Here is an 8,153-nt window from a genome sequence, read left to right as displayed (position 1 = left end):
ACAAGACCCAGACATCGGGGAAGAGAGCCCGTTGCCAAGCCGCTATAATCCGAGCACTTTCCCCCTCTGTATTTAGCATTCCTGATCATGGAATTTGGACCACGCTAATGCTGATTAACACTTCGTGCTGGTTAGGTCGCACGAGCTTTTCTCCAGCCGTGGCAGAGGCTAGCCGCCCACCGTTCATACCTGCTCAGCGTCCGACTGAGCACTCTGCTCTAGCTCTTGGCAGCCAAAGCCACCGGGAATGAAAGGCCCCTTAAATGTTTAACTGATCCCAACATGGCTCAATTCCTAAACACGGGAATGGTGCCCCTTCCCTATAAACCTGGGTAACAAGGTCGGGATCACACTAATCCATCCCGGGGTGGGAAAGCTGCAGCAGGCGATTGGTACGAGGCACGGGCGGCAGAAGCGCCGACACGAGTGAGCGCAGCGCTTTTAGTGATGGAGCTCTGGTAACCGCCAGCCCATAAATAATGCATCTAATTTTACACCTGCACTCATTCTTCCATGCTAGGAATTCAGCGCGGATACACTGCAGCCTAAAATTAGAGCAGGTTACAGACATGGTCTTTAACATGTTAAAAGTAGAAACATGCCGATGGACGCAGCGTTCTCAGCCCGTCTCTCCAGCCTGTTTCCACTCAGGGCGGGGAGAACATACCAGACACCGCTCTGGGCATCTCCTGTTCCGCGGGGCTTTTCCATCCCTCCGCGTTTTGTTACAGCGCCGCGGCGGTGAGACAAATCCGGCACCGTGCGGGAGCGCGTAACCTGCCTGGTGCCACGTGCCCTGGGCACCCAGGCGGGCTGACGGGGTTCGAGGGGGTCCCAGGAAGGTGTCTGCAGGACGGGCTCCGAAGGTCGGCCACCTACGCCTTCAGCCACCTCTGCCTGAGGCACGCGTCGTGACACACCAGTTCGTAATCAGAATTATATCATTCAGCCTCCCAGGATGGGGAAAACGCCTCTAAGCACGTGTAACTACGTCTGTGTGCAAGTAGCTATTCGGTCACGGGAGCACCTCTGCGGCCCGGAGATCAGAGGAGCGGTTTCGGGAAAGCAGACGGCCCCTCGCGAGCGGCAGCGCCAGGACGGAGCTTGAGCTTCGTGGAAGCGCCCGTCCGCCTGCAGCCGGGGGTTTTAGGGCAGGACCGGCGCCGCGTTCGTCCTGGCGTGTGGGCAGCTGAGGTCACAGCAGCCACGCAGGTTCAGCCGGGGCAAGGAGACACATCAGACCAAATTACGGGGAAGGGCTTCTGATGTGAAACTCCCGTGAGAAAGAATGAACGCGAGAAGCAACTCCCCAGCCGCTCCCAAGGGCTAATTGCTGAGAGTAATGAACCAAGAGGCACGCAGGGAAGGCCCGAGCAAGTCATTATCCCTCAGCTGGAAGGGGATCGTGGCCCTCCCTGCAGCTGGGCTCAGGCGGAGCCCCCGGGCTCCCCGTGGGGCAGGGGCTCCTGCTCGGCAGCCCGGGCACGCTCGCCTGGGTGCGGCGCCGATACCAGCCCTGGGCAGGGCCGGTGGCAGAAGCAGGACGTCCAGACGGACGAGGGATGCCGGCTGTGGGGTGGAGGCCAAGGTGTGCTCTGCCGGGGGCCCCGTGGCACGGGGACGGCCCCATGCTCCTGGTGTCCCCTGGGACCGGGGGCAGAGGAGGGCACCCGCTGTGCCTTCAGCAGGGTTTGCCCATGGTTTGGTGTGCGGGGCCTGACTCAGCCTCGTCCCCGAGCACCAGCAAGCTGCGATGCTGGGGCTCGCGGCACGGGGCCCTTTGAACACCCTGGGGTGCACACCTGGGACCCACAAGGGCTGACAAAGGTGCTGTGATTGGGGCCGGCCACGGGGGCCATCGCTCAGCCCGCTCCCCCAGGGACCTCGGCAATAAAGGCAGGGCAGAAGAGAGAGGGGCGGAAACTTCGTTAGTCCCGACTCAGAGAGCTGGGCCAGGGGACCATAAATCCCTCTTGTTTATACAAAAAAGGGGCCGCAGGGTTTTCCACTCTCCACCCAATTAAAAAACAAAAGCGGTGAGTGGAGCGGCTGATAACGCAGCCCGAGGCCGCCCTGCTTTTACCTCGGGGCTGTCGCGGGGCCAGGATCGGCCGCGGCCTCGCTGCTGCTCCCAGTTTCGGGTGAGCCCCATCCATCGCACCAGGACCCGGTGAAGCTGGCATGGGGCCGGTGCAGGAGGCAGCTTTGGGGCAGCTTTGGGGCAGGAGCCAGGCAGTCAGGAGCCCAGCGCCAGCTCCACGGTGCTCAGCGTGCTGCGGCCCGAGAGGTGGCGGCTCTGACAGCGACGGGTAGCGACGTCCAGCAATAACAAATGCTGCAAGAGGAGAAATATTCTTGGAACAACAGCTAGCAGCCCTGCCAGGAACCGTCCCCACTTTGGGACCAGCGGATATTTTGCTTCCAGGGTGCGTACAGGCAGCGTGGCCGGAGCCTGGCTCCGGTGCGGGCGATCCTCGCCACAGGCCCCACCAGCACCCGTGTGCTCACTGGGCTCGGTCCCTCATCCACACAAGCCCCATCCCCTGCCCCCTGGGCATCGTTCAGCCGGGGGGACGAGCCACCAGGGGCACAGGAATGCTTTGAGCCACACGCAGCCTCCCCACGGGGCTTCTCCAGCCTCGTCTGCGCTTTCCTGCCCCGCTGAGGGCTCTGGTGCAGGGGACAGGCGGCTGTGGGCTCTCTGGGTAGCCTCAGCCCCCTGGTTTTATGTCTGCATCTGCCAGCCCTGGGGAGGCCCGTGGGGCGTCTGCTGCCCCCGTCCTCCCAAACACGGACCCAGGCGGCCGCAGAACAGGAGGCAGGGGGCAGGCACCGGAGCCGTCAGGGCCCCAGGCATCGCTCCCGGCTGGCCTGCACCGGGGCAGAGACTGCCCCATAATCCCGGCCCGCGTGTTTCCCAGCCCTGCCCACAGCCCCAAAGCCCAGGGCATTTCCCAGCCCTCCCAGGGCACAAAGGCAGCCACAGGGACGCAGCCAGGCGCCGGGCAGCGCCGCCTCTCCTTGTTGTGGACGCCGCCGGAGCCACCACGTCACCGTCCCCAGCTGAGCCCTCCTGGGCAAGCGGGAGCCACCGCAGGGCTGACAAAGCAGGTCTGGCACCAAGAGCACACGGATCAAAATGAGACACAGATGCTGTTCTGAGGGCATGACTGCAGCTCGATCTATTTTTCTCCACTGACTTGTAATAAACATCTCCTTTGGCTCTAGGGGAACCACGGGATTTCCTCAGCCGGGTCTGTGTTTGCCAGCTACGGCTGCAGAGGGAGGGCAGCCCCCTGCTCCATCTCTGGCTTCCCACAGGAAACCTCCACACCCCAAAACCCCGGGGTTTGGGTCCCCGAGCCCCCACGGGTCCGGGTCTTTGCCGTCAGCCCTGCGGCTGGCACCGGGCCCCATCCTGAACCCCCCGCACGGGGCTGGAGAAAGGCCGGGGGGTGGTGCGGGGGCAGCTGCAGGGACACGGCTGCAAGGCCCGGACCTTGGCATGCCGGGCACGAAACGCTCCCTGCCCACACAAAAGCTCTCGGCACTGTCATAAGGCAAACAAACACAAAAGGTATGCACGGGCATGTCTGGGCACCCAGGCGCTTTTGCAAGCCTTACCAGGCAGCCAAGTGCCCCTGGAAAGGCTGTTGCGGGGCCGCGGAGGGCACCTGAGCACTGTTGTGCGCTGGGGTTGAAGCGAGGCCAGGCTTTCACCGCGGCGGCACAGGGAGAACGTTTCAGCTCCCCCACGGGGCCGGCACGGCCGGGTCCCTGCTGGGGCCGCACAGGGGGCCCAGAGCCTGCCCTGCCGTGCTCCCCGAGTCTTGTCCCTCTGTGCGAGCACACATGTCTATTTTCAGGTGTTTTTCTTTCTTTGTGTGCAAAGTGTTCCACAGAAAGAGAAGTCCCTAAAGGGCTGGTGCCCCCTGCCCACCCTGTCCCCTCTGCGCAGGGTGGGCTCCCACAGCCCCCCCTCCCTGGGGAGAGGGGCACAGGGGGGAGAAAACAGTGAGAAGGAACCCAACAAAGAACTAAAAATGGCACGGCTGTGCGCTTCATACGAAGAATTTGTTCAAATTCACAGCTTGAGCACAACCTTTACCGCAATTTCTTGCGCTTCTCAGTGACGAGCAGCCCCAAAAACAAGGTGGATTCTCAGCAGCCTCCTCTCCAAAGCGCTCGCAGCAGGACGCGTTTGTCACGTCCCGCGACGAGGCGGCGCGGTGGCGCGCGGTGCTCACAGCTGCACGCCTGGCAGGCTCGGGAAGCAATCCCATGGCATCATTTACTGCTCATCCTGAAATGAAAGCACTGCGGGGACAGAAGGGATGGCGTTGCCCTCCCGCCTTCATTAGGTGACACCGCGCTCTGTCACGGGCTTTGATCTCCCCAGGCTCCGGGAGATGCGCAGGTGCGTGTTTGTTTTCTCCAGCTCCATTACCTGCCCCGGCGAGGTAATGACATCCCTCCAACCCCAGGAGAAGGAAGCATTTCCAGGCTGATTTAGCTGCTCCTGAAAGACTGCTTTAAATAAACTAATTAGCGAGCAGCCTTCATTTCTAGATTTAGCAACCTTCGGTGCAAATTAAAGGTGACGAGCGGCATCGGAGCTGAGCCGTGCGTGACCCTCACCGCACCGGGTGCTCTCCGAAGGCCGGGTGCGTGCGCGGGGCTTTGTGGCACGGGGGTGACAGCCGCAGGGAAGGGCCGGTGCCAGGGGTGTCCCCACGGGCAGGCAGGAGGTGAGCGAGATGTGAAGATCTCGGGGAGACGAGGCCCAGGCAGGCAGAGCGCACTGCTCGCAGTGCCATGCGTTTCGGGCACCTCCTTCGCACACGAGTAAGGGAGGTGCAAAGGCCGCGGTGCGCCAAGAGGGGAGCTGGGCTGGTAAAAACCTCGGGTGCTGCAGGCACGTCTTGGCCCCTCTCCCTCCCTGTCACGCAGCAGCTGGAGAAATCTGATTTACTTGGACGGAAGCCGATTACGGCTGCTTGACACCCAGGAAGGCAGCGGGCCCAGCAGGTCTCGTGCTGGCACACCGGTGGGGGTCGGGGCAAGCAGGGCTGCGAGCGGGGGGCTCGGGGCGGTGTTTGGCAGGGGGCACCTCCACGTCCTTGGAGGGACGGGCTGGGTGCTCGGGGAACACGCTCTGCAGATCGCTCGCCACGTTTTTCCACATTTAGCTCACTAATTCCACTTTGTGTCAGTGACTGACAGGAGTGACTCGGGCAAGGCTTTGAGTAATCCCCACGTATGGCATTAGCGCACACGGAAAGCTCAGGGAGAGCCTGCACGGAAAGCCCATCGGAGGTAAGAGGGAGCCACACGCAGACTTAATGGACTTTGGCTCGAGCTCTGCTGGGGCTGCGTGGGGGATCCATTAGCTCTTTACTCCCCGGTGTAAGCGCCTTAGCTCCGAGGTGGGGGGACGCCGCCAGCTCCAGCCCCTGCTGGCGGGCACAGCTCTGCCGCTGTGTCCCGGCACAGCCCCCAGCACCTGGGCACACACCAGAGGGACATGGGGCACGTGTTTGGGGAGGAAAACGCTCACCTGTGAAGATGCCACAGCTGAGCACAAAGCCACACAACGCACGCTGCTGCCTCCCGTCCCATGGGGTGGGAGCAACCGGTGAGGCAGGGCCGGAGGAGCTCTGGGATCTCCTTTGACACGAGGCCGTTGTGCAGGGCAGACTTCAAATTGCAGCAGGAAAACAAAGAAACCACCCTCAGATTAGAGTGAAGGAAGGAAAAGGGCGATGTAGAAGAGGGTGGATGGGGTGGGAAAGGTGGTTCTAGTTTGCTTTTAGTTTCTTACTGCTCTAGCTTGTTAATAATAAGTAATAATTTATATTAGTCTCCCCTATACTGAGCCTGTTTTGCCCATGGTGGTAATTGTTGAGTGATCTCCCTGTCCTTATCACAACCCTTGAGCCCTTTTCACTGTATTTTCTCTCCCTTTTACGTGGCGGGGGGGAGAGGGGGGAGAGGGGCTGCGGTGGAGCTCAGCTGCCCAGCTGGGTAAAATCACCACAAGGGCTTGGGTACAAATATCCTACAAACGGGAGCAAGAGGTTGCTTTCAGTCTTGGGGTGACTTGGCAAACGATAAACCCATCATTCAAACTCAGAATAAAATCTTGGCTCTTCTGGGTAATGGCCATGGTAAATAAAGAGCAGTAGCTAGTTAACCTCACAAAGCTGCTCATTAAAGGCTGAGAAAACAAAAGGATTGTAATGATTGTAACGAGGATTGTAACAGCACCAGGCAGCAAACGGAGCACCCAGCTCCAGGCCCTCTGCTCCCACCAGCAGGTAGCAGCACCCAGGACACCAGCGCTAGGCTGGGAGCTGCCTCGGCCCTTACCAGGGTGCTGATCCATCCCGAGGGAGGCTGATCCATCCCGAGGGAGGCTGATCCATCCCGAGGGAGGCTGATCCATCCCGATCCAGCCCTGCTCCATCGCCCCAAGGCTGCAGCTGCACCCTAGCGCTGCCTCGGGGTTTCCATGGCAACTCCCACTGTAATTGCTCAATATTGTTCTTTTCCATTTAAGCAGAGATCCCTGCTGCTCCTCGCAATAGCTCATTATCTCCTGTGCTCCGAGAGACCATCCCCGAAACAGCAGCACTCTGTACGGAATAGGATCAATTTCGTAAGCCTTTGTGCTTGGGTACAGAAGGGCAGACAGAGGGTGACCTAACCCAGCTGGCTTCCTCTCGAGGCTCCTAACTCAAAGGACAGAGACAGCCCCTGAGAACCTGAGCCTGCTCCCCTGGCCCCGTGGCCCGGAGCAGCCCGTTCCCATCCCCGCAGGTGCCCAGGGAGCGGGGCAGTGCCCGGGGAGCCTCCCTCCAGGCCCCCCGAGCAGGAGCAGGAGCAGGAGCAGCAGGGGGGTCCCGCAGGAAGGGCTCGCTCACACCCTGCCCTTGGCAGAGCCCTTCACGGGTCCCCAGGTGCTGTGCTTTCCTGCAATAACATCGCTGATGAAAACCTGGTATTTTGCCTAGAAAAAGCAATTACTTAGGTCACAGAGGAGCCGTGCAATGCTATTAACTGTCTTTTTAAGGCCTTGCTCGGTCCTGTACTCACCCCAAGCAGCACTGCTCTCCTGCCGAAAGGGGGGCAGAACACACGCCAAGTGAAACGCAATGCTCGGCTATCCCCATGGGATGAAGCTGTTCATAGGGGAGTTCCAGATCCTGTCCCACAGGTACAGAATCAAGGTAAGAAAGCCTTTGCCACACAAAGCAAAGCTGACGTACCAAGCGGTCGAGGGGCTTCTTTTCTTACTGGTTAGGGAATTAGCTTCTGCCATGAAATAACACTGTGTGCTGCACATGATTTACAAACAGCAGTGAGCTACCAGAAAGTTGACCTAGATGAGCCCTTACAGAAGGCTTTCTTAATCGGCCTAAGGGTAGAAGGAGATGGAGACAAAACATCCAAGAAAAGATGGCTCGGAGTTTAGCTGAGAAGGCTGGAATGCACGTTCATCACCACGCCCGAGCACATACGAGCTGCCTTGGGAAATGCACAGGAAAGCAAGGAAAAGAAACATCCACGCAGGGCACGGTCTTACACAACACAATCATGCAGCTTGGAGTTAATTCTGTTAGTGACCAAAAAAGTAAGTCAACTTGCAGGGAACTTGCAATGTCAAGACAGCAGATAAACTTCACATGCCTGATACTGAGAGATCAAGGCCAAGTACAAGAGAAATCTGCTCATGAAGATAATATACGCAAGGCACCTTGCAGTATAAGACCCTCTTTCTTGCCAGCATTAGCTAACGTTTCACATTTCTCTTACAACCATTTCTTTACCTCTTGCCACAGCTCTATCTGCAATGGGATTGAGACAAGAGTCAGGACCCATGAGGAAGTTCAACAGCTTCCAGAAAGACATTAAAAACAGTAAGTTGACTCAGCTGTGCAATTCACAGTATAACTCCCTTGCGTTCCACTTTACCCCTTAAGATACTACTATGCATGTAAAATTGAACTAGAGTACAAAAATGACAGAAGCCCGGCGGAGCGCATGCGCAGGGTCCAGGCTTTACGCTCCCACATCTGTTCTGCCCTTGACCAGCCTTACACAGGAGAAAGCGTTTGAACCTTGGAGGTGAGGACAGGTGATGCAACATGCTT

General features: G+C 59.0%; 2 long non-coding RNA genes across 2 annotated transcripts; one reads left to right on the top strand and one right to left on the bottom strand.

The window, feature by feature from the left end:
• Positions 1-3,828: 3,828 nt before the first annotated feature.
• Positions 3,829-6,521, bottom strand: LOC136791675 (uncharacterized). The gene is made up of 3 exons (XR_010834147.1): positions 6,370-6,521; positions 5,558-5,697; positions 3,829-4,317 (listed from the first exon to the last, which is right to left on the bottom strand). It is a non-coding gene; the product is annotated as an uncharacterized lncRNA (long non-coding RNA).
• Positions 6,522-6,548: 27 nt separating this feature from the next.
• On the top strand, positions 6,549-7,925 carry LOC125179800 (uncharacterized). The gene is made up of 3 exons (XR_007157630.2): positions 6,549-6,637; positions 7,073-7,229; positions 7,842-7,925. It is a non-coding gene; the product is annotated as an uncharacterized lncRNA (long non-coding RNA).
• The last annotated feature ends 228 nt before the right edge of the window (positions 7,926-8,153 follow it).

The sequence above is a fragment of the Anser cygnoides genome, chromosome 11, assembly GCF_040182565.1.
Source record: "Anser cygnoides isolate HZ-2024a breed goose chromosome 11, Taihu_goose_T2T_genome, whole genome shotgun sequence".
Classification (NCBI taxonomy): Eukaryota; Metazoa; Chordata; class Aves; order Anseriformes; family Anatidae; genus Anser; species Anser cygnoides.
The sequence above is the reverse complement of the archived record's forward strand: the minus strand, read 5'-3'. Positions and strand labels throughout refer to the sequence as shown.